The 26,517-nt window shown below is 40.9% G+C and overlaps 1 protein-coding gene across 1 annotated transcript in view; it reads left to right on the top strand.

Annotated features, from left to right (window-relative positions):
* The window catches only part of GREB1 (growth regulating estrogen receptor binding 1), a 656,933-nt gene that overhangs the window by 190,710 nt on the left and 439,706 nt on the right, over positions 1-26,517 (top strand). The window lies entirely within an intron of this gene.

The following is a 26,517-nucleotide window of genomic DNA, read 5'->3' as shown; positions in this document are numbered from 1 at the left end:
GCTGGCAGTGAAATCAATGCTATTATTAGGACTACAGTATGCAAAATTAGAACAATGTATTTCTGCTGCCACAAATTAGCACTGACTGACGCAATATGTTGCATGTTATTAATAGACCCTAACTAGTAGGTTGGTGCAAGTTAATGCAGATACATAAAGCACACCCTTCATGCAACATACGTGATCCATCCCTTCAAATGGCCCATCCGGTGCATGATGCCAACTACTTCTCAAAACCCAAGGCGGCATCATCAAGCAAAAGGACATTTTAGGTCATTTATGTGGGTGATTAAAATTAAAGCTGCTTTTTATTTTCTTATCACTCTCTGGCCCTCACATCTACAAGGAAAAGGAAACTTTATTCAAAACATGGAATGTGAGAAGGCACTTCCTAATTACACAACTAAGAATCCGTAACCAGCTGGATGGCAAGCGAATATAATGCTTGTTACACACACACACGTGGTCAGAGGTGAGATGAATGTCATGAGTCCGAATTCTGGCAAAGCTGACTCGTCCCTGTAGCAGTTAGTAAAGTGGATAAAAGTAATATTTTATTTAGAGCGCTCAGTGACAGGCGGATATTATGAAATGCTATATAAAACAAGCATTGGCCATGCGGCCATGCCGCAAAGAACCAAAAAAAAAAACGCGAGAAAAAAACCCAAGAGTGGTGACGCGTGTGGTGTGCACGCCTGTCACCGCAAGTGCTACTTTGCCGGTGATCAGCTTGCTACAACGCGCATGCGCGCGCGCTCTTGTGCACGTTCTAGCAAGCTGATCGCCGCAAAGTAGCATTTCTGAGAGCCCCAAAATGTCTTGGCCGAGACCAGCGCTGCGCTGGATCAGGCCGAGACCTAAAAACTAACTAAAGTAGGTTTTCCCTGACATGTAGAGTAATTGTTGCTTACTATCCCTGACAAGCGTGGACGCTCTTTTAAGCAAGTAGCTTGCTACTCCAGAACCCAAAGTGGATTTGTGGTGGATTAGTATAGGGAAATATACGTTGTTAATTTGAGCTTTGGTCCTGTGAGTCTGTAGTTGGATTTAATAGGATAAAGGAGGGATAGAGGAGAGAAGAGTCTAGGAAGCGTTTTATAGGTGAGATCATGGTAGTACAGTGATGTTTGGGATGAGTCTTGAGTGAGGAATGAGGTGAGGTATAGAGTAGTGCATTAGAGAGAGTAAATGGCCTTTCTTATTTCTATAGCATGAGTGATGTAATAAATATAAAGGTACATAAGTTCATAGAAAGGTATACATGTATGTGGAAAATAATAAAGAGATATAAAGTTGTATTATATAAAGTCCCATATGTGCATGTATGGATAATAGTTAGAAACTCAGGGGCAGATTTACAAGCCCCTTGCGCCTCTTTTACACCGCCGTTGCGTCACTTTTGTGACGCAGCGGCGGCGCAAAAGATGCGCCATGCTGCGGGGTATTTACAGCGTGACACATCTGGGAGATGCGTCACATTGTAAACGCCTGCGCCAGAAGGAGGCGCAGGAACGCCACCTAAAAGTGGCTGAGTGAAATGTACAAGATTTCACTTAGTCACTTTTGAGCTCATGCTGCGTCACAACCCTGCACCAGCTTGAAGCAGGCGTAAGGATTGGCGCAGCATTTTAAGAATTTTTGCCCCATGGTGCGCCGCATTGTAAATGCGGCCCATCTTTGGTGGCGGAGGCATGGCGCACAATAACTGGCGCATCCCTGCTGATATGCTGGGATGCGCCTGTTATTGTAAATCTGCCCCTTAGACTTTCAAGTATTGCCCTACATACAGTTAATTTATTTGTATATTTGTATTAATTTTGTTTTTTAAATGTGTGCATTTTTTGTTTATGTATTTATATTTATTTTTAATTGATATTTTCCCTAATATTTCAGTAGTGAAGTACTTATAGATCCAATTGTTATGATTATATTTACACATTGTGATAGATAAAACAAAACAGAGGCCCATAATAATCTAAACAAATAGCTTATACATTGTGATAGATTAAATAAATAAAGCAGAGACCTGTAAGCATAATATTAAATAGCTTATATGTTTACTATGTAGTGACCTATATACATGTTATAAGCTAAAAGAACAATTGATGGACAGAATGCTGAACAATGTCATACATTCACCGCAGTACACGGATCTGGACCAAAATCCATTGTTTATTTGCTCCCCATGCCATTCCAGTTTTGACCCAGCTATGTGCAATTCAGTCTTGACCCTGTTCCCAATGGTCACAGTCCTGCCGAACTGCCAAGCGAGGTCCTTCTTGGACTGGAAACAAGCATCCTAGAACTGGTTTCGGCGCTTTACCCCTCATCAGCAAGGCCAACTTGACTTCAGTGGCATGGAGTGCACGGGACACACGTCTGGTCATACCCGTCCCACTCGGGGTGACAAATGCAAAAAGAACAATTGATGGACTGAATGTGGAACAATGTCATACATTCACCCCAGTACAGAGATCTGGGCCTAAATCCGTCGTTTTTGTGCTTCCCATGCCATTCCAGTTCAGACCCAGCCATATGCAAATCAGTCTTGACCCTGTTCCCCACGGGAACAGTCCAACCCGTACTGCCAAGCCAGGTCCTCCATGGACTGGAAACAAGCATCCTAGTACCGGTTTCAGGGTTTCACCCCTCATCAGCTAGGCTAGCTTGTCTCCAGTGGCATGGAGAGTGCAGGACCCACGTCTGGGCATACCCATCCCTCTCCGGGTGACAAATGCAAAAAGAATAATTGATAGACAGAATGCTGAACAATGCCATACATTCACCCATGTACAGATATCTGGGACTAAATCCATCCTTTTTTTGCTCCCATGCAGTCCAGTTTGGATCCAGCCATAGGAAAATCAATCTTGACCCTGTTCTCAATGGGAACAGTCCAGCCCGCACTGCCAAGCCAGGTCCTCCCTGGTCTGGAAACAAACATCCTAGGACCGGATTCAGTGTTTCACCCCTCATCAGCCAGGCTAGCTTGACTCCAGTGGCATGGAGAGCACAGGACACACGTCTGGGCATACCCTTCCCACTCGGGGTGGCAAATGCAAAAGGAACAATTGATGGACAGAATGCTGATCAATGTCATACATTCACCCCAGTACAGAGATCTGGGCCTAAATCCATCGTTGTTTGCTCCCCATGCCATTCCAGTTCAAATGCAGCCATTTGAAATTCAATCTTAACCCTGCTCCCTATGGGAACAGTCCAAATGTAACAAAATCCTCAACGGCAAAATTCTCAAGTCCTCAACTGGCCACAGCCAGACACTACACCGGGGCAAGGCAAAGAGAAAAAACAAAAGCTCTTTGACTTACCCGTGTGTGTGTGATCGTTCAGTCAGGAAGAGCCACAGAGGGGCAATCTCCGTCCGCTGCCCCATGGAAAATTCCCTCTCGTTGCCAGCTGGAAAATCCTATCCACGGCCCTTTTTCGTGGTCGCCAGCTGTAGGGTAATTTTATGGTGGTCTTTTAGCACCTTAATGAGTCAGAGTGGCACCATTTATTCAAGTGATTTAAACAATAAATGTCACAAACACATCATTATTCAATATTAACACTATGCAGTCAAGCAAGTAACAAGTGTCAGAGACACATTTTACATAAAGAGAAAAACATGCAATCTTGTAAGTTTTAAAATCACAGCAATGCAATTGAAGAGAGAGAGAGAGAGATAAATTTTCACAGTACAATGAAGCATTTACAACCTCAGTCAAAATGCTAGATAAGACGGTTAACCCGGAGCACACACGCATCGCGACCCAAGAATTCACTGTGCGAGGACTGGGGGCAGCTCTTTTATATTATTTTGATGAGGAACTGCTGAAGTCCTTAAGTTTATTTGCAGTAAAATAATACAATGCAATACATAGAAGATGAAGCCCATATATAAGAAAGATTACATTGATATATGGAGAAATAAAAAGAAAGATAGATAGTGAGAAAATTACATTATATACATTAAAGTTGCGTCTAACCACTATATTGCTATATGTAAATAACAAGAGAGTAAAACAAAAAAGAGAGTTAATTGATAAAAAAATCACAAAAACCATACAAAACATAATTCATGGAGGTTTAGGGACTTCCTGAATTCGGGGAGTATAAAAACCTGTTTTGCTTGCAGACATATCTAGAAAATTAGTAATAGGTAGCCTTAAAAACTCACGTTTGGTAGCAAGGGACATTGGGTTAACCAATGCCCTGTCAAGTCTGTGATTGTAGCATACCACCAGGCCTGAAATTATACTTTAGTAAAATCCTTCCATGCCTTAGTAATCTGCTGGAAAGCAATCGCTAGGAGTGAATCAATTATGTGAAAATTATTAGACTGCACATTCCAGTCCTCCGACACACTACCAAGGAATAAATTAGCAAAACTGAAAGGGATTTATGTGTGGAAAATAGTATTCATTTGTTGCCAAACCCGCACCCAAAAGTTGTAGGCGTGAGAACATTCGAATAGGAGGTATTTCAAGTCAGCTGAATTAGCATTGCATGTCCAACAAGAAGAGGAGACAGTAGAGTTTATTTTGTGTAGGGAAAGAGGAGTATACATGAGTCTATAATAGATGAAAAACAAAGATTGAGTAGTGTTATCTGCTCTAGAGGTTTTCCTGATTTTAGCCCAGATTTTATTGCAGACAGAAATAGAAAAGGAGGTCTGGAAATCAGACTCCCAAGATGGCTCTATGTCAGTTTTAGGGCGACTATCTGAAGGAGAGGTTATCTGCTTACATAGCTGAGATGGAGATGGAGATCTAGCTAGAAGAGAGCGAATCTTAAGATTAGGAGATATAGAGGGAGGGACAAACACCAGTCGATCATAGGCTGATTGGATGATAGAAGTTAAAGAAGTATACTGAGAATGATAAGAATTCGGTAAAGCAAAACGTGTTTGAGCATCTTGAAAAGAAATACGTTTATTTTCATGAAAAAGTTGAGAAACCCAATGAAGACCCCTGGCATGCCACGTTTTCCAAAAAATACATCTGTGGTTAATATGAGGTGCTTATTGTACCAAAGAAAAGAATGCAAAAACTGTTCTTTATGGTCTTGATATGAAGTAAAAATAGGTTGTAGAATTTTATTAAAGATATGAAGAGATAAGGATGGGGTCTATTAATTAAAGTTATAAATTCCTTAAAAGAAAATGGAGAAAAAAAGAACTTTTCAATTTTAGTCCATAGTGGGAGATTGAACGTATCGTCTTCCTTTTTACAACAAAGAAGACTGTTTAAGGGAGAAATCTGTATGATAGGAAAGGAAATCTGGAAAATTCACTCCCCCTAGGTGTTTAGGTTTTTTGAGTTTATGGATAGACATACAACCTTTTTTATTATTCCATTAAAATTTATTCAGGATTGAATAAATTCTTTTATATTGAGAAGTAGGAATGTTTACCGGGATATTAGAGACATAAAAAAGCATTATGGGAGTCAACATCATCTTTATAGTGTCTAGACGGCCCCGCCAAGACAAGAATAGGGGGTTCCAATGAGAAGTAAATGAATTCAAGATTGTCTGTAATTCCTTAGAGTTGAGCGAAACAGTCTCTTTAATAGATGAAGTAAACCATAAACCAAGATATTTAATCTTTGCGGAACTCCAATGAAATTGGGAAGAGACAAAATCAGCATTGAAGCACAATTTGTTTAATGGAAGAATTTCACATTTGTCAGAATTTAATCTATAGCCCAAGACTGATGCAAAATGTCCTGCCCCTGATAAGAAGGCTGGTAGTGAAGTTTGTGGATGAGACATAAATAATAAAATGTCATCGGCATAGGCAGAAAGTTTTAGATGATTATTACCATACTGAAAGCCTTTAATCTGGGAATTTGAACGCATCTTAATTAAAAAGGGTTCAAGAGCTAGAAGAAAAAGAAGAGGAGAGAGAGGGCATCCTTGGCGAAAACCTTGATAGAGAGGAAAGGAATTAGACAGAAGACCATTTACTAAGATAGCCGAAGTAGGGGAGGAATATAGAAGAGCAACCTAATTAATAAAAGTAGGTCCAAATTCAAACCAAGACAAAGTGGAAAAAATAAAAGGCCAGCTAACTCAATCAAAAGCCTTTTCTGCATCTAGAGAGATAGCGGCTGGTGGATATTTACAAGAAGGAGATCTGCTAAGTACATTAAAAAATAAGCGTGTGTTATCAGAAATATGTCTACCCTTTATAAATCCACTTTGTTCAGGACCAACCAAATGGGGCAATAAGGGTTCTAAACGAAGGGCTAGAATTTTGGCAAATATTTTATAGTCTACATTAATTAGGGAGATGTCCTAAAATATTTACATAATGTGTGGTCTTTATTTTCTTTGAGAAGAAGGCATATGAGAGCATCTTAAAATGAGCTACTAGACTATTGGTATGAAATAAAGAAGAGAAAAAGCTGATGTCGTTTGGGAAGAAAAAGTTTGGAGAAATGTGAATATAATTTTATAGTAAAGCCATCAGGGCCTGGTGCTTTACCGCGTTTAATAATGCGCAAGGCTTTTGAGACGTCTTGAAGCTGAATATCATCATCTAATGATGTGAAATCTACATCGGAGTGAGAAGGAGGAGTAATTGATGATAAAAAATTATGAATATCACTTTGAGAAGTGGAGGATTCCGGGGTATAAAGATTCTAAAAAAATTGAGTACATTCCTTAAAAATGTCTTCATTTTTATAAACCATATTACTGAAAGAGTTAAGAATAGACTCAATCTTAATACGATCCGTTGTTACTTTGAGAAAATGTGCCAATTTCCCAGCCTTATTATGGCCACCATAATATTTAGCGGAGAATCTAAGTAAAAATGAATTAGCATTTTCCGTGGATAACTTATTGAAGGCAAATTTGGATTTTACAAGCTCTTCTAAACAAGATTTAGAATTACCTTGTAGGTAAGATTTTTCTAAGTACTTGGCACGAGCTGTAAGTGATTTCAAATGATTAAAATAAGTTTTCCTTTCATGAGATACAACGGAGATGATGACATCTCAAGAGGCAGATTTGAAAGTGTCCCAAAGAATTTGAGGAGAAATTGCTGTGTTTTCATTTTCCAGAAAGAAGGTGTTAGCAAAAGAATCAAAGCTTTGACTGAAGTTCCGATCTAATAATGATTAAATCTCCATCTTTTGGTTCCATGACCTGGTGGCAAAAGATCCCATACTATGGTGACTGGTGCTTGATTTGAGATTAATATGTATCCCATATTAGAATTAGTAATATGTTGTGAAAATGATTTGGAGAGGAACAGATAGTCTAAGCAAGATTGGGAAAAGTGTACAGGTGAGAAAAATGTATTTTCTAAAAGTGTAGGGTTGCACAATCTCCAACCACCTACTAAAGATCTCTTCTGAATAATAGAAGTAAATTGAGAGTGTTTGTGGGAAGGAATGAATTTTGATTTAGAATTTCAGTCAATGATGGGATCAAAGACCATATTGCAATCCCCCCACCCCCACTAGTAAATAGTCATCTTTTAAGACATCAAAGTTGATAGGATGACTGGCCAAAAGGTGTGATCAGGGGAAGTGGGAGCATAAAGATTACAAATTGTTAAGGGAATTTGATCGATTAATAAAGAAGTAGATACCCATCTACCGGGCATATCTGTATCTTGAGTAATCACTTGTACATTCAACCGTTTATGACATAGGATGGCAACACCATTACGTTTTCCATTACCTGAGGAAGCAAATACATGGCCAACCCAATGCCGTTTAAGTTTAGATATTTAGTTGTCTCGAAAGTGAGTTTCTTGCAGCAAAGCGATATCATATTTTAAACGTGGAAGGTGCTTTAAAACTCTCTGATGTTTTATTGGAGTGCCCACACCTTTAACATTCCATGAAATAAATCTTAAAGAAATCTATAATATAATAGTATGAAATATATCTGTGAAGTAAAACAACAATAGTGGATGATATATATCAAAATCATCTATGAAATACAGTAGTTCTGGATGAATATTTACAGTAATCCAACAAGATTAAGTAATATATAAAAAGCTACATGTGAAGAGAAATAGAAAAAATAGGAGCGCAAAAATAAGAGTAAGCATAGAAAGAAGGAAATGGAAGATGTACAAAAGAAGCTAAACTAATGGAATGATAGATATAGAATGTCAGTGAAAGATAGAGGAAAGAAAAGAGAGCGAAGGAAAGGAATGATAACACTGAGAGAGTAATGAAGAAAGACCATATAATGAAGAAAAATATTGACATACCAGAAAAGACAGGGATGAAATGGGGGTGATGACACCCCAAAGGAAGATGGTACAACCGATCAGAGAAAACCCATGACGGACGAGGAGGGAGCGGTAAACCAATGACAGGAAGCGAACTAGGATGATCAAATACGAAGACCGCACCTAACAAGTGTAGTGTAGTTCCTATATTCCCAATAGGCTCTGCGCATTGGAATAATATAAACAGCAGTGTAGACGTAGGACTGAGGTCGACTAGGTCTCTACTGACTATATTAGACTTAATTAGTTTTGCCAGCTAGCTCAGAGGTCACTAGAAACTTTCTCGAATAAACAAGGAGGAGTTTAACTTCCCTGGATAGACAAGAAGGGATTAGCTTCTGACAACCATATAACATGACAACTTTGCTCCCTCAGAATAAGAGTGTATCTCTAGAGTCGTGTGAAAACAATAGACAGCTATTTTACTCGGTCAATCGTGCATACTTAGTTTCACCAGAGTGCAGAGAAATAGAGAGAGACGGGCGTTTTCAATAAAAGGTGTTATTTATTGAGCAGTCTTCTTTCTCATGCAAGAGAAATGAATTGCCACAATTGCAATACTTAACATGAAGTAAAGTGCGTACAGTAAAAGTAGTATTATCAAATAATACTGTAAAAGCATGGATATGGTTTCTTAGCCATATGATACTTTAAAATGGATAAAATATATACATACATAAAAACATTGACTAACGTACTCAACTGGTGCTTCTAATCCATGCCTACCCCGGTGTACCTGACCTAAGCCTAATACGTGGGAAGGAGTAAGTAAGTAGCAGTTTAAGTTAAGTTGGTTTTTGCCAAGGAATCTGAATCAACAATTCTCTTAAGAGTTTAGTCAGTTCCGTACCTTGGTAATAGAATGTAGGAGGTCTGGTATCTCTCTCTCAGGACTCGATATCCCAGAAGCCCGCAAGGGCGGCTTGAGACACCGGGGCTGGAATTTTCTCGGCTGGAGAAAAAGACAGCGTCTTTCTCAGTGCGTCAAAAGGGAGGGTTGGCGTCCGTGGGCTCTCGCATCAGCTGGGCTCTCGGGCAAGTAGATAGAAGCTCTGCTCCAAAACACCGTGTGTTTGCTTAAGGCACATTGGTATATTTATACCTGAAAGGTGCCGGGTTTGACGTAAGGTTGGACATAAGACGTCAATAAAAGATGTCACTAAGAACTGGCCGTTCTTTCAGTGCTCGTAGGAGTTCTAGGACAAATCAAAACAAAAGCATGGGGAATTCCCAGGTTGCTGGAGGTTTGTTTTGTTTAAAGAACGCGTTGTACTTTCTTGGAGTCTAGGGGAATAGCCTTGCCGTATTTGGACTGCATGGGCTATTACTAAATATGGATATGCTTCTTATGCCTTTATAAGGATATTATTTATTATAACCATATAAGGCCATAAATCGGGAATATCGAATTAGGGTCCTAGATAGAAACACAACACCCACTCCACGAATTAATGTCCATCATTACTCAAACTAAGCAATATTAAACATATAACGATGCATGTGTATTTTCCAACCCTCCCCAAAATACATAATTCGCATTTGAAATGGTATATGGTAAATACACGAAAATGAGTATTGGTACTGTACGCTTATTAAGCAGTGTCATCATTCAGTTAAATGCATATATGTATCAGCTGAATGAATTGCGAAAATTACACATGAAATGGCTCTGAGTACAGAAAAGAAGGTCGAGACCATTCCATCACATATTTATACAAATGCTGTACATGTGCTAGAGGCTGAGGTAAAATATTGTCTCTAGTTATCCTAAAATAGAAGCTCTGTTCTCTAAGAATAGTTCTACTTTAAGCAGAGTACTTTGTGCCAGAAAAAAAGGGTAAATATTTTGGAAGTAAAAAAAAAATAATTTCGCTTTCAGGGGAAAAAAATAGTTCCACATGTTTTCAGTAGCTGTGTTTATCAAAACTGAAGGCCGAATTCAGAGTTCAGGGAACGATGTGTGCTCGTTGTTTTAAAAGTTATTCTCGTTGTTCAGGGGAGAACATCATATCAGACAGACTTGCAAAAAATTGGTCTACGACATCAGGTGAAAGTTCGACCAAGTTCGAAAATGCTGTAACAGTGCATGTGTGAGAATGATTGCTATCATCGATGTCAGGATCAGCAATGCTCACAGAAGGTTGTACCTGTGTGGTGCTGCTTTCATCTCGTACTCCACCGCCACATACTCGTAGTGGTGAAGTCTCAACGAATGCCGTCATCAGAATAGGTAGCCGCTGGGGACCACACGATGCATGAGTCGTTACCGGACCTAGCAAGGTATCTGTATCCATTGGTACTGCTGATGGTAGTGTAAGACAGACGTACAACACGCATTCTTCTCCGCATAGCATACATCGAAGCACAGGTAAGATGCAATCTTGCCAGATTGGTCTGAATGAAAGAAACCAAGTTGTACTTAGATCTCTTAGCCGGGCAAATCCGAGGACTTTAGTGATGCGGTCCCGGTAGCGTATAGCTAGGATCGTTTCTCCCATCGTTGCTGGAGTCTTGTCTGTGGCTTGGCTTGCCTTATCGGAGCAGAAGAATCAAAAATAAAATTCCTGCTACGAGTCCCAAAAGAAGAGGCAGACCGCCAAATAATGAATGCACAAAATTCGGGATAATGCCCAGAACTGTTTCAAAGGGTGCTAACAGTCCCGAAAAAATTGTCTTAAATACATGTGCAAGGCCACTGGTATCAGACATGTTTAAGATTTGACTTAACATTTCTACGAAATGCACGGGGCAATTTCTTGATAATAGAGAATGTATCTCTGCCGCTGTCCTTGCAACTTGCAGATCATACGTTTCTTTGGACGAGGTCAAAGGCACAGTTGTCTGTAAAAGAATAGACTTCATTCTGCTTAAAGTATCAATTTGAGTAGAAGAGATATTCAAATAAGGCCATATTGCCGCCTCCATGTCCGGATTGCTGTTTGGATACAATACTTGCATACAGCAAGTGACCATGGAACTAACGCTCACGAGATAGGCTTTTCCTGGCACCATGCCACAACAGCTGTGGTCACTTATTAGAACATACCTGCCGTTGGAAAGCTGTCTGAAAAATGGCTCTATCTGAGTTGTAGGAGTGCCGTGCAGGTGACATGAAAGGTTATTTGAAGACCCTTCGCAGGCTCCATGCAAGTTAATACCTTGACACAGAAGTGTACCACTTAGTGCTGTTTTACAATTATTACCACTAAGAAATACCTCCTTTTTCCCTTCACTATAACATTTGTGTGTATAAGGTAATTTCCATGTTGACTTGATGTATCCTTTACCCAACCTTTCATACTGGCCCGCTGGTATATACTCTTGGCAATATTTAAACTGGAAAGTTGTTATCGGAATTGTAATAATTCCGTGTATTATCCATTCAATGACAGGTCTTTCTGACATTGTCAATGGTAATCTCTCAAATTTTTCAATGCTCAGAATCGTATAGTCTGCTCCTTTTTGTGCCAAACTGATTTGTTTATCCGTAAGGTTAAAGATAGAGAATAATGACGTTACGTTGATTAAACGCCATGGCACGTAGCCTGAACGCAGATTTTGCAACGTCCAGCCAAGCTGTACAATAGAACGTAATTGGGACTGGCCATGTTGTAACATTAGCAAGTCCTGCTCTATTATATCAATAGCAGAGGATACAATGCTGTCCAGTGAATATATTCTGGAGGACAGAGTCGTTAACCCATTGTCCACAACAGAAAGTGATTTTTCCAAATTAATACAATCAATTTCTCGTATTTTTTCTGCTGTTTCAATTTGTGTTTCTTTCCAAGCCTCGTTGTATGCAGCTTATATACCGGCCGCTATGAAACGTTTTTGACGCTGTTTGCGTGGTCCCAGTATGAAATCACGCAAGTCAGCACCGTCTTTAAGTAAAGTCAAGTGTTGCTTAATTTCAGCCAGTGTGGATTTCTGTAGCCATTCGAGGCATAGTTTCCCTACACTGTATGTTGTAACTATCCCTGGATGTTGTCTCTGGGAGTATCTAGGGTCTGGCCTGGTCTGTTTAAACCCCTGTATTTTGTTCAGGAATCTATCTTGACAGTTATTTGTGTCTGTGGGCCAGATCAACCATTTTTTCCAATCAGGATGTGTTCTGTTTTGGTGTAAAATATGGGATACGTCTACCTCTACATCTGTAGTGCAATTACTATCAGGTATGGGCTTCGGAATAGACGGTTTATTTAAGTATTTTATCTTGGCTAGGCCAAGACAGGTTGTCTGTTGAATGGTGTCATTCAAGAATATTATTTGTTCTGGGATCATGCAGGCTCTAAATAATGCTTCTAGACCTTGTACCTGCCATTCTTTTGTACCCCAGATGGTTTCTGTTTCAATGTTGTTTTTCCAAAATTCAAAACCAAATGTAGTCATTTTTTCATAAAATGTTTCAGAATAAATCAATTTAGTATTTGTCAACATTGTTTTCATTCCTGTCTTATTTAACATTTTAAAATAAAACGTTTCTGCATCACTTGTGTTAAACCCTGAGAAGTATGGGAATTTCTCATAAAATGTTTTCGCGCTGCTTTAGGCGGTGTTGCACAATGTTCCCATTGGTTATAATTAAAAACACTTCTAGGCTGTGCAGATTTATGCTAATAGTGATGACCAAAATGATTATAGCAGTACATTTCTTCATAATTTGATGAACCCTGTAAATAATCATGTTCTGTAAATTTTGCTGACATTACTAAATCTGACATCATATTATTAATATTTTCAAAGTCCCACTCATCAGAGAAAGTACTTGGTTTTACAAAGTCACTTAATGAAACCTTGAACTGGTGTGGATATTTCAAGAGCTCAATAGAGCCATAAATTTCATAATCCGTTTTGTCCCATGCTACCCCCCCAGGTATTGGATTGGCTGTGATGTTCACTGATGATAGTTCTCTTTTCTCGATGTGAGATGACTTGTGAGGCTTTAGGACCAAGTTGATGTTCTGACTTGCTGTGTCCATTGTACTGTATTTTCCTTCAATGAATTTTCCCAAACAAAGAACCATGATGAGCCAAAGCAGGAGGAAAAGTACACCTAACACAATCCAAAATTCAATCCATAGAGAAATCAGATAGGTTTCTTTGAGTGAGATGAAAGAGCTGTTACTTTGTTTTTGAAAGGTTTTGTTGCTGGCGTTTCTTCATGTTCACTTGGATCATCAGAAAAGTCATCGAAATTGATGAAGTAGCCAGATGCAGTTCTGTCAATTGTTGGAATTGCTTCTGGATTTTCTTTAGTCTTTGGATCTTTCTTTGAGACATTAGTATAGTCCGATGCTACATCATTGTAGACAGGTGTTTCTTGACGAACTGTTGCAATTTGGGTTTCAAGAGGCACAAGTTCCATGGCTTTGTTTCATAGTCCTTTTTTATTCACTGCAGGTTTATCAAATGTGATTAGTCTCTCAGTTTGAATCTCTTGGATTGTAGCAAATTTTGGTATTCTGCTATTTCTTGGGAGTCCACTGGACCTACTACTTATTATTGGTACAAAAGGGGGTGGTGATGGACGGAGCATCTGAACCAATCAAACACTCACACCCAGTCAAAAGATCTGGGTTTTATCCATCACCGTTCTTTAGCCCACTCTGCCACCCCAGTTCAGACATGGCTATATGCAAATCAGTCTGACCCTGTGCCTCATGGGAACAGTCCAGCCCGAACTGCCAAACCATGCCTTCCCTGGACCGAAAACAAGCTCCCGAGGACCGGTTTCTGGCATTCCAGCCGTCTTCAGCCCGGCTTGCTTGAATCCAGTGGCAAAGTGAGCAAGGGACTCACGTCTGAGCATACCCTGCCACACTTATGGTGGCCAAAGCGGTATCCATCACCGTTCTTTAGCCCTCTCTGCCACCCCAGTTCAGACATGGCTATATGCAAATCAGTCTGACCCTGTGGCTCATGGGAACAGTCCAGCCCGAACTGCCAAGCCATGCCTTCCCTGGACCGGAAACAAGCTTCCGAGGACCGGTTTCTGGCATTCCAGCCGTCTTCAGCCCGGCTTGCTTGAATCCAGTGGCAAAGTGAGCAAGGGACTCACGTCTGAGCATACCCTACCACACTTATGGTGGCCAAAGCGGTCACTTCTTATTATTGGCCACTTGATTGTAGTTTTACCAGGTCGATGGATACAACTCGGTTCTCCTTTTTACCAGCAAGGGGTGGTAGTACAACTGATCTTGTTCCGCTGACAGCTAAGACAGGTACTGCTTTTCTGTAAGAAGGCCCACATTCCTTCTTCACCGCGATCTTCTCTCTGACCAGATCCCCAATCTTTGGAATCCAGACAGGTCTTGCTGGGACAGGTGGTTTTTCTTCAGTGGCTGTTGGCTGTTGTTTTAACTTTATGTTACTCAGGTTTCTTCTTGTTTCATTTATGTCCTGCAAAACAGCCAAACGGTCTTTGATGCCAAAGCATTTTTCTTCTACCACTCAAGTGTGACTATCAAGATCCTGGATGTACATTCTAGTACCGAACAATAGTTCGTATGGAGTGAGACCTTTTAGAGAATTTCTTGGCAGATTATTAAGACTACGTTGGACACTTGTTAAATGTTTGACCCACCCATCACCCGAACCTAATACCCTCGCCGTTATAGATTGCTTTATGTCACGTTTTTTTCTTTCCACTACCGCATTTCCCTCAGGATGGAATGGAGAAGAGTACCGCAATGCAATGCCCATGCTGGTCATGGCCTCTTTGTAAGCTCGAGAGCTAAACGCAGGACCCTGGTCAGAATGTAGAATGCCAATTGCGTATGTGCCGATAAAGACTCGCAAATCTTATATAACAGTTCTGGCGTCAGCTGAGCGCTGGGGCCACATCCAAATGAATCTCGTGCAGGAATCCACTGCGACCATGATATATTTATAGTTGCCATCCCTTTGTAAGGGACCACAGTGGTCCAGGTAAACACACGCTAATGGTTTATCTGAGATTAGAAGGGACGTCTGTGCTGGTCATTTTACTGTTGATACTTTCATTCTTTGGCATATTTCACATTCTAGAACATAGTTCCTTCCTAGTTTGTTTTCTCATGCGCGGCCACCTATATATCTGTTTTAATAACGTTATTGTGGCTGAAACACCAGCGTGTGCAGAAGCGAGCCCTTCGTGTGCCGCTAAAATTAGTTCTAGTCTGTGTTCCATGTTTGGAATTGCCCTATCCCCCACTCCAGGGATTCGAGCAAAAGGAACATTATTCGCATCAGTTATGTATGAGTACTTTACTGGAAAGCCTTTCGGGAGTGTTTTTCTATCATCTTTTACTGAAGCACTGACAGCTTTCATTATATCGCTGTCTATTTTTGTTTTTGACCGGGTGATAGCAGCTACGAAAGCCGTTTGCACAGCTGCCTTCGCGGCTTCATCAGCCAATGAATTCCCCGCAACGAGAACGCCATCACGTTGAAGACTCAGTGTATGTATCACGTGAGTCTTTTGTAGTTCTTTCTGTAAAAGATCTACTTGTTCCCAAAGCATTTTATGCTTGATTGTGCCACCTTTCGCATCTTTGAAGCCGTTTTGAACCCAGTTCTGCAAGTATTCATTATAAGACTAAACGCAGTAATATGAATTGCACACTATTAGTGTGGAGAATTCGCGATCGGTATTTTCAAGCGCCATCTTAAATGCTAGTAGTTCAGCTCGCTGAGCTGTATAATCTCCTAGAGATTGGGTCTAAATTTTCCTTCGTGCCAACGACCTTTAACAATCGCGCACGCAGCACTGTAAGCTTGTTTACCCCCAACTGCGGGTTGTGCTGATCCGTCTGTATATATTATACAGTCGTAATGTTCCAGAGGCAGGATTTCGGTCGGCAGAGGACATTCATATTCATATTGGAGAAATTCTTGTCTTTTTAAATTAGGATCAAATTCATATACTACGTCTGTTGCAGCAAGAAAATTAACCCATTGTATCCATCTTGGATGTAGTGCTTTAGCATTTGGAATGCTTGCTTTTTTTACTGCCTCTAGGGCAGGTACTGGTGTAACGATTATTATTTGTTTACCTTGTGCTAGGGCTCTTTCTCTTGCTACAGCAGTTTGAACCACAGTTAGAATTTTTTCAGTAGAACTGAATTTCATTTCAGCTTGTGTGTACAAATGTGATTTGTAAGCTATTGGTACCGTTTCTCCCTCATTAGAGGTTAGGTACGTGAATCCGCATCTTCCTGGGATGACTCGGATTACAAGGTTGCGTACGTTTTCGCGAGTTTGCAATTTTGTTTTAGCTAACATGTCTGTTTGCAATGATCTTAAAATTTCTGTATGTTTCTGAGTCCAATTTATTGGTTTGAAATCAGGTTTTATTAATTCATAGAGAGGTTTAACTCTCTCTGCATAATTTAGAATGTATGTTCTTCCGAAATTCAGGAAACCTAGTATTGATTGTAAGTTCTTCAGCGTTTTAGGTGCTTGGAGTACAGCACACTTCTCTAAGAAGTTGTCTGCTAGGCTTTTGCCTTCACTTGATAATTCATATCCTAAAAACAGGACAGTTAGATGGGCAATTCGTGACTTTTTAAAGTTGAATTTGTAACCCTCAGCTGCAAACCCAAGTATTATGGTGTTCACTCTTTTCAAGTGAGTCTCCAGGTCATCATCTGTGAGATAGATGTCATCGACATAAGATAATGCCTCATCATCATATATTTGTAGTAACTCTGTTACTCTTGCTGAGAATAATCCTGGGCTATTCTTGAATCCCTGTGGGAGTCGACAGAAGTGTTTTTGCGACCCCATTATTGAGAAAGCGGTCAAATACCTGCTTTCAGGTGCAATGTTTTGACAAAAGAATCCATTAGAGATGTCTAATGTCGTTTTATATTTTTTGCGCACGATGTTATTCATTAGTGCTGCACTGTGTGAGTTTTGTACTGCAAATGTTTTGCAGCAGGAGTTTAGGTGTCTGTAGTCCAAAACTAGATGATATGAATCGTCTGGCTTGGAGACTAGAAACAAAGGATTGTTCATTTGTGAGGTGCATGTTTCAATCACCCCCTGATATTCAAGTTGATCTAAGATCCTGACTTGCTTTTTAGCTTCTTGTTTAACTGGGTACTGCCTTTGTGCAGTAGGTTTACTTTTTAACTGGATTTTATGGTGAGGAGAATCCTGATCCCATCCTACATGATTTTTATATAATGCAGGAGCTTGGGCCACTGCCCATTTTCTTGCTAATGTGTATTTTTTATGAATTGGAATATGATTTGAGAAGGCAGGCATAATCATTTCTTCGCCATGAGGGCACTCCCTGACAAACTCTGGTGGCCAGTCTTTCTCAGCTAACAGGATGTCATAGCCGTTCGAAAGGTTATCCCAAAAGAGACCCCTTACTTTCCTAGTCTTATCCCCCTCTATACGCAGTGTTATTTCGTATATTTTATGAGGTTTGCTAACTCTGTTATCTGCAGTTTCCACCTGAATGTATTCATTCGTGTCCACTGTCTCCAGAAGATTCATCAAGATCTTGCGAGCTATTGTCACTTCTGCTGCGCTGTCTAGCATTGTTTGGGCCACTCTCCGTTTTTCAGTTGTGTCCTCAGTATCCTCGGCATGTTTAATTATTTTAATACTGGCTACCTTCTTTCTTGCAAATTGTAATTTTTTACTTTGATGAGCAGGTTCTTTGTCTTTGGACTTGACGAGCTCTTCCTTGTGTTCTGACCGTCCTCTTCTTTCCGATTTCTGTGAGGAAGTCTGAAAAGATCGAGAGGGACGTGTATCAATATCTTGATATCTATCAGATTTTCTCAATTTATCCCTATCTCTAAGGTTGTATCTTTTCTCAGAGGGCTCCCTCTGGGGAGACTTGTTTCCTTGGTTGGAGATCTTTCTCTCCGTTGAGGAGACCTTCCTCTGGACTTGAATTGTTGTTCTTTGGGAGTGGATTGTTTATTTCCATCCCAACTCTTTTTTGGAGTGTTCAGATTATTTTTAATAAATGTTTTTTCAGGATTTTCAAGTAGTTGGGGCTTTACTGGTTTCCCACCCAAACTATCTCTACCTAGTTCTTCATAAGATTTTTCTATGATTCTGGCAAGTTCAAATGGTTGTTCTACTATATCTGTTTCTTTCAATTTCTGGCGGATCGCCACAGATGCTGCTTCTCCTTTTATGTTGGCTAATAATATAGCCGAGACCTGATTGAAGTCTTTCAGTAATTTCATACCCAGAGTTGAAGCAGGTTCTGGACCGTATTAATTTTGAATCTGTCTTAGCACATCTGGTATTACCGCCATAGACGGAACACCATGTGTTTTGGTGTGAATGGAAGCAAAGACTGTGCCCCAAGTGTCACAGTCCTCCACATGTGGTGCGATCCCCATTGGAAGACAGATAGTCAGAATTCTGTGTTTCTCAGTAGGTGTAGTATCAGGAAATACTGCCTCTCTTTGAGTGATTTTTTGTGCTAACCAGAATGGAATTTGTTCCCGTTTTGAGGGTATTTTACCAAGACATGATTGTATGTTCTGTGGTGTTATTTTGTTTGTGTTCCCCTGATGAGGGGTCAGCTGTGGAATGTTAATTGCTGGTTGGACTGTTGAAGTCTGCATTACATATTGGACCAATTGTCTATGTATTTTAATTAATAGTTTTAGCTGAGCTAAAAGTTCCCGGACTGACATTTTATCAATGTCTGGATGTGGTGTGTAGCTGGCTAGAACCGGCCACGTTGCTCCTGGTCTACCTAGTGGACCGAGCCTGGTGATGTGATTTTGATGTTTTAGGGCGCCTTTAAACCAGAGCAGGTGCTCTTGGTAATTTAGTGGGATTTCAACCTCCTCGAAAGGAGTGTATTCATCCGGAGGTTCCTCTACTTTGTAATAGTGGAATTCTTTTGTTACAGCGTTTGCTGCTGGAAAGTGTATCCATGAATAGAATCCCTCTGTCTGCCGATATTCACGGGCCTCTACCACGAATATGACTGTATCACCTCGTGATGATAGTCCATTTTCTATAAGTTTAATAGTTATAGTTCTTCTTATATTTGCCGGGATAATAATTTCATCTGGGTCATTCTGTTGGAGATTCGTGTCATCCAACAACATTTGAGACGCTGTAGCATCTCTTTCTTCGTCACCGTCCGGCATTTTACTGACAGAATGTTTTGTTGCAGATCAAGTTTCAAGGGAAACAAAGATTAGGTGCACAATATTTTGGAACACTGTATCCTTCAACGTTGACTAAACCAAAAACTATACATAGGAATCTCTTCCTACTAAGTTCCGGCGGATATTAACCTTTTACCCACTCCAGACATCTTTTGGAGTGTTTACGGGAAGAAGGGTCTATGTGAAAAAGCACGACTGAGTTACTCTAGTGTCTTGCGTTAGATTATCGTCCTACCAAACGTTGGGCGCCATGTAGTGTCTAGGGGAGTAGCCTTGCCTTATTTGGACTGCATGGGCTATTACTAAATATGGATATGATTCTTATGCCTTTATAAGGATATTATTTATTATAACCATATAAGGGCATAAATTGGGAATATCGAATTAGGGTCCTAGATACAAACACAACACAAGAAAAAATACAAAAGAATAACAGTGAACGACCACAAATACAGTGAAAGTTTATCACAAACAATAAGCGTTATTCAACAATATCAAACAGCAAAGTCTATACGCTTGAAAGCCTTCCTCCCTGCAAGTGGCCAAGAACTGTTGTAACATCAAAGGATCCTCAAAAGTGGTAGTCTTATTTTTATAAGTCACTTTAAACAGACAGGGGTGAAATAGACCAAAACGAGCATTCAGGTTGCGAAGTGCCGTTCTCATGCCCAAAAACGTTTTCCTCCTATCAGCGGTTTCTTTAGCATAGCCTTGGGAGAAGAAAAGAGTGGAAACCTTGCCAAGAGATCCAACCTTTACGTTTAGCTGCTTAGATAACTTTCAGTAGATCAGTATTTTCCAGAAAGTAGATGATAACTCCTCTCAGCTCGACGGTGGAGATGAAGCACGTGACTCACGACCCAAAAGATGAGCTCTTTTGATGTTCAAGATTGGAGACGTCGGTAGATCAAGAATCTTTGGAAGTAAATACTTGAAGAATGCAATAGGGTCTGGACCCTCCAGCCCTTCTGCCAAACCATAAATACGTAAATTGTTACGTCTGTTGCGATTTTCAAGATTTTCTATTTGCTTCTTGAGATGTAAAATTTCCATTTGCATTGGAGGAACCTGAATCGCCACTTCTTGGAAGTAGTCCATACGTTGTTCCATTTGCGTAATTTTATTTTCCATGCATACCCATTTGTCTTCTATATTTTTGCGACGCCTATTGGTCTCTTCCATATATGGCCTAAGTGCACGAATCTCCTCAAGGAGTAAATCCATAGAGCTAGGTGGAGGAGAAGTGACTGGTAAAAGAGGATCCTTTTTAACACGTTTGCCAACCACAAGTGTAGAAGCATGCATTTTGGCAATAGATTTGGTGGATGCAATTGGAATATTTGATGAAGGTAACATAGTTCCGATTGAAGGAGGAACAGTATTGCAGTCATTGTGTTCCATGTCTGAGCGAAGAATGTTAAAGGGGTTATAATCTTCTAATGGTGCTGAAGAGGAAGTGGTAGTAGATGTGTTACGCAGAGACTTCGTTCTACCCATAAAAAATAAAGTTGATTTCAGTTAGAGCTTTCAAGGAAGATAAAAACTGTAGCTCAAGAACAATAAATTGATGCACTTACTGCATTCCTACTAGCCTTTGTTTGAACGTTTGGTTAACACTAACATAGTTGTGGCAAATACCTCCAGCAGACTCTAAGAAGAGAGCAATCTTTACTGTAGGGTACAGCAATAAAGTAAAAGGTATAATTATATTTGTGTTGACCAGGTGGTATCTATGTTCTATAACTCGGTTGTAGCAGTGCTAGTAATGCAGAATCAAGACAGACAGTGGATAAGTGGCAGTTCTTCTGTTAAAAGGTACACATCACATCCAATAATTAAGAGGATGACATCAAAAATCATAAAATACCTTGAATTGATCTCAAACTCATGAGGTTATCAAAATGGCATGACGTCATATTAGTATATGGCCACTGTATAAGAACTTCTGTCCTAACTTGCCTCATTACAGCATCAGCGACTTCTATCTTCTTCTTCAAGTGCGATATGCAAGTATCAGGTGTTGGTATTCAAAAGCAGACGTGGTAAAGAAAAAATCACTGTTGAAAACATCAACTGAAGAAAAAATGGTTTCTGTTGTCAATTCTGACAAAAAGCGTGAGTAGAGAGATCATTTACAACCTTAATTTAGAAAGAGGTGCACGGGAGCCGGATAAAGTGTGCTACGTGACAGGAACAGCAGTTAGACAAAATGAGGGGCACAAATTCACACGAAGAAGTGCGCCCGCCACAAAATTAATTACCCGCATCTCCAGGAGAAAAAACACCAGTCTTCCCCAACGCTGCAGGTGTTCATGGCTTCAGCATCGTTGACGGAGAGCCAAATGCGGTGTAGGTGCCTCTGGGAAGACCACGACCCTCCAGTCCCGCCACGGAGCTCCGCTAACAGGCGACCATCCTCAACGGCGCCTAAGCCACGCCCCCTGCTGACCCCAAGTCCTGATTATGACAGATGTAAAGATCGTAAATTATAACAAAAATTTGAACATTTATCGAAATCGATGTGCGTCACTTCTCGTAAATTTTCAAGAAGGCAGAAGTGACAAAAGGCACAAAAAGTTTATCATAAGCTCAACTATTATATCAAACCATGTCACTGTCTTAGTTTCTAAAGCTGTGGAAACTCCCATTTGGACCACCACTCCTATTCTTAGCCAATTTTGTTCTTCTAAATGATAGACACATCCTGTTATTGCTACATCTTGATGTACAGAAAGAAGTAAACAAATAGTTCATAGGAGAGATACATCTGAGTATACAGGAGGGCATGGGGCCTACTGCCTCTGTAGACGCTCAAGGCAGTGTGGACAATTTAACACAACCTTGTCTATGGGCTGGCAGGGACAATTGAGGCTCCCATGCTTCAGATGTCGACAGAATGGGCCTGGGGCTCTATATGGCAAAACGAGACCCTGCTTCAGGATAAAGACTTCCTGGCATTATCTAGTCTTCGATGCACATCTGAACATGAAAACTGTACAGGAATGGCTTCCTGGTCAAAGCCTACAGAAGACGGGGAGTTAGGAAGTTTTGTTGCTGGTAACATGGGAGCTTCAGAATACCGGACTTGGACATCAGGTAGGGTAGAACCTTTCTGGAACCAAAATACAGGTTACCATTGCTACGTATGTGTCCCTCGAGGATATTACGGCCCTTTACAAACGTTCAGTTTGAGAAAAATAAATGTATATCTATGTTTTTGTTCTACGCACCAGTGCTCAGTATCTCTAGGCCTAATGGTGAAACTGCTCTACTCATTGGTCTTTCTCCTTCTTCGTATGCTCTAATAAAGGTGATTCTTTATCCTACTACACGTCTGGTAACCGGGTCACTTTAATGTGACCATGCAACACCAGTTTTTTTAATATTCACTGGGTATTCTTGGATTTTAGATCATTGTTTTTGTGTCTGCATGGCTCTTGCACTTTTCTTTCCAGGATACTTACCTTTTTGCCAGTGGTACCAGGGTCATTAGAATACAAGGTGTCTTGAATTAGATAACACTTATTTCCTCATGACTGAGTTTTTGAAATAAGTTTTCACTTCTGTTGCTCAACGGCTGTGGATAGCTACCCAGTGAAATTTGCACTATGCCTTCTTTGTTTGAAATCTGTTTTATTTTCTAAATCAAAAGTATAACATGGGTTCATGCATACACAGCTTTAAGCCCACAACCCACTTTGGGCCGGCCGCGTTGCTTTCAAGTGCTTCCCAGGGTAGAAAAAAAGCAGTAGTAAACTAATTGTAACACAGCATGTCGCCTACAACCCTTGTTGGGTTGGCCGTGTGAGCTAGTACATGTAGCAATAGTAGCATGCTGTGGGATAGTTCAGGACTCATTTAGAACCAATAACGTTATGAACATGGGCTAGAGGCCCATATAAAGTGGATAGCGGTAGATGGACAGAATAGAGTCGAAGAAAGAGGAAAGGAGATTGAGGAGAGGTAGACAGCTAAGTAGGTGAGCGGGTGGATGGACGAGAAGTGGCTTGTGGCGATGCCAGGCGTAGATAGTGGGGGTCTTAATGGTTGTTAAAAGGGCGGACGGGTACGACTGTTCTAATTATGCGAGAAGCCTATCGGGGTCTGGCTGGAGTATGGCATCCTCAAAGAGTCGCAGCGCTCTAAGCTTGGAGGGTAAATGGCGCGCATGTTCTATTTTACAGAGGTATTGAACTAAGGGGCGCCAGACAGTGTTGAAGTGGGTGTCTCGTGATTGCAATCGTGCTGTGAAAAGTTCCATAGTTATTACATGTCACAGGCGCACAAACCAAGCGGCAATCAGGGGTGCCTCTGCCTTTTTCCAATATAGCGCTATGAGTTGCTTAGCCGCCCCAAGCATGTGAACAAAATGATGTTCCATTTTAACCTATCTTATATTAACGAGCTATGCACCCCAAATGCTCATTTTCAGCCAACATTTCATGGGAGGAGGTGTAACTCTATAATAGATTTTACCTTTTTATCAAAAACCCATGCCCGGATAGTGACCTCCAGGGAAACATTGGATGCCATTTACGGAGACCATTACCCAATCTCCTTTTCTATAAAACTAGAGGGGCAAGCACAGGCCCGGGGGGACACATTTTTATATCAAGCAGAAATCAACTTAGGGCGCAGACACGGTTATTCTATTACATGGAATAAGGTGGATCCAGTGAAACTATTATCAGACTTAGTGCTGAAAACCCCAGCAAAAGTTTTGGGCTCCTTCCTAAAAATCCAAATAGAAATAAAAAAGCTCCTGACTAGGGAACACCGCCCGCACCTAACCGTCCAAACGGCTGGTTTGACAACAACTGCACTTAAGCACTTAAAGCTTTAAAAAAGGCACTGTCTACATCCCCGAGATCCGAGAATGAGATCCGCCTAGCCAGAAAGTTATACTCCAGGGCAGTCAAAACCAGGAAACAATCCCTGAAATCTGAGGCATAGTCAGCCCTGATTAATGCCTCAAAAAACCGGGATATGACCGCCTTCTGGAAGGCTGTCAACGCCCCTCATTTGCAGAATAAGCAGACAGACACATTAGATATCGCCATTAATAGCGAAACCTGGGTAAAGCACTTCAAAGGTCTTTATGACAAAGCAAATCCCCCCGTCCCTGTAGCCTCTACATTAGCATCACCATCAGAGGACTATGATACCCATACTGCGGCTGTATTCCCTCTGGGCATCACCTTTACCTGCGAAGAGGTCACTGCTGCAATTAAACAAAGTCCCTCAGGTAAAGCCCCGGGCCCGGACGGGGTTCCAATAGATGTTTTTAAAACAAAAATTGATCTCTGGGCCCCCCTGTTAGTCAATGTCCTGAATAGTGCAAACTCCCATGGCTTTATATCTACCTGGACCGAAGCAAAAAGGAGACAGGAACAACCCTATTTGCTATCTCCCAATTTCCCTCCTCGATGCCTTAATGAAGGTTGCAGGCCGCATAATTTTAAATCAAATTCAAATTTGGGCGGAGGAGGAGGATTATTTTTGGCCTCCAGTACGGATTCAGAACCGGAAAAGGTACAGTTGAACAGGGATTAAATCTGGCCCTGGTCATATCAAAGTATACTCAAGCCAAGAAGGGTAACCTCTACATCACATTCGTAGACTTGAGTTCAGCCTTTGACTGCGTGGACCACAATAATTTGTGGTCTACACTCTCTGATATGGGCATAGATGATCAAATCCTTACATTCATCAAGGAATTATATAGGGATGCAGGGGCCATGGTAAGGTACGGCACTCACGGAGAATGCTCGGACAAGTTCCCCATTAGGAGGGGTGTGAGACAGGGATGCATTCTAGAACCCCTACTATTCACCCTATACATAAATTCCATAGGCAACGACCTAAAAGAGTCACAGTTCGATTATCCAGCGATCAATGGGCAGCCGGTGCCGATACTACTCTATGCAGACGACGCTGCCATTATGTCTCGAACCAAGGTAGGTCTACAGAGGGCCGTACTGAAGTTTTCAAACTATATGAAAGATAAGGGTCTAAGAATAAACATCACGAAAACTTTCACTATGGCCTGTGGGAATGGTCTCAAGAAATCACCCTGCTCAATATTTCTTGAGGGTAGGAGGATCGAGACCATCGACCAATTCTCCTATCTAGGAATAAATTTTGATAGGAGAGTTAACTGTCACACCGCCATGAGAGCAAGAAACTTAGCGTTCTCGCGTGCTGTAGGCGCCCAGAACAACTTTGCGGCTAAAATAGGAGATAGACCCGTGAAGGAACTGACTATAATTTATAAGGCTAAATGCATTTCCACGGCCTTATATGGGGCAGGTATCTGGGGAATCGATAATGCATCATCGATTCAACTAAACGAGAACCAGTACCTCAGATACCTGCTCGGGGTCCCCAAATCTTCAGCAACTTACCTCACACACATTGAACTGGGCCTATCGTACATTTTAGACGCCATAAAAATTGCGCCCATACTATTATGGCACAAGGTGTGGGTCACACCGGAGACCTCCTTAAATCGTAATTTAATCTCCGACTGCTTGACCCTAGATGGTGTTAGCAACATTAAATGGCTGTCATATGTTAAAAACCTGATGACCGAGATTGGCCACCCAGAGTACTTTACGAGACCATCCAGTATGGAGGTGGTCGCAAGAAAATTATTGAAAAGACGGCTCTGGACTACTTAGCCAATAACAGATGGGTCAAGGAAAAAGCTAAAAACTCAGTCTTGGACTACCAGCTAATCACCGTCAATAAAGGACCTCAACTGTACCTTACAAGCGATTTTAACTGTTACTCTAGAATGTTACTGACCCGTTTTAGGTTTGGTACTTTCTTTTGTTTAATTACATTCCCAGTCTGTAACATTTGGTCAAGGGAGAAACTTACCTGCCCATGCGATGAAACCTCCGCCCAATCAAAAATTCACTGCATTCTTTTTTGTACATTTTATTCAGCTCCTAGGGCGGCCTTACTGAAACCAATCCTAAAGGCCTGGGGTTACCACACTTGTAGAACTGCCTTCGTCAGATTGCAACAGTTAGAAAATGCTACTGTCGTACAAGCGGTATCGAGTTTTTTAAAACTATTGATTAAGTTTAGGAACTCAATGTAATGAATTTTATA

Source organism: Lissotriton helveticus, chromosome 6 (assembly GCF_964261635.1).
Source record: "Lissotriton helveticus chromosome 6, aLisHel1.1, whole genome shotgun sequence".
In the NCBI taxonomy this organism is placed as follows: domain Eukaryota; kingdom Metazoa; phylum Chordata; class Amphibia; order Caudata; family Salamandridae; genus Lissotriton; species Lissotriton helveticus.
Note: the sequence above shows the minus strand (reverse complement) of the source record. Positions and strands in the feature narration are given on the sequence as shown.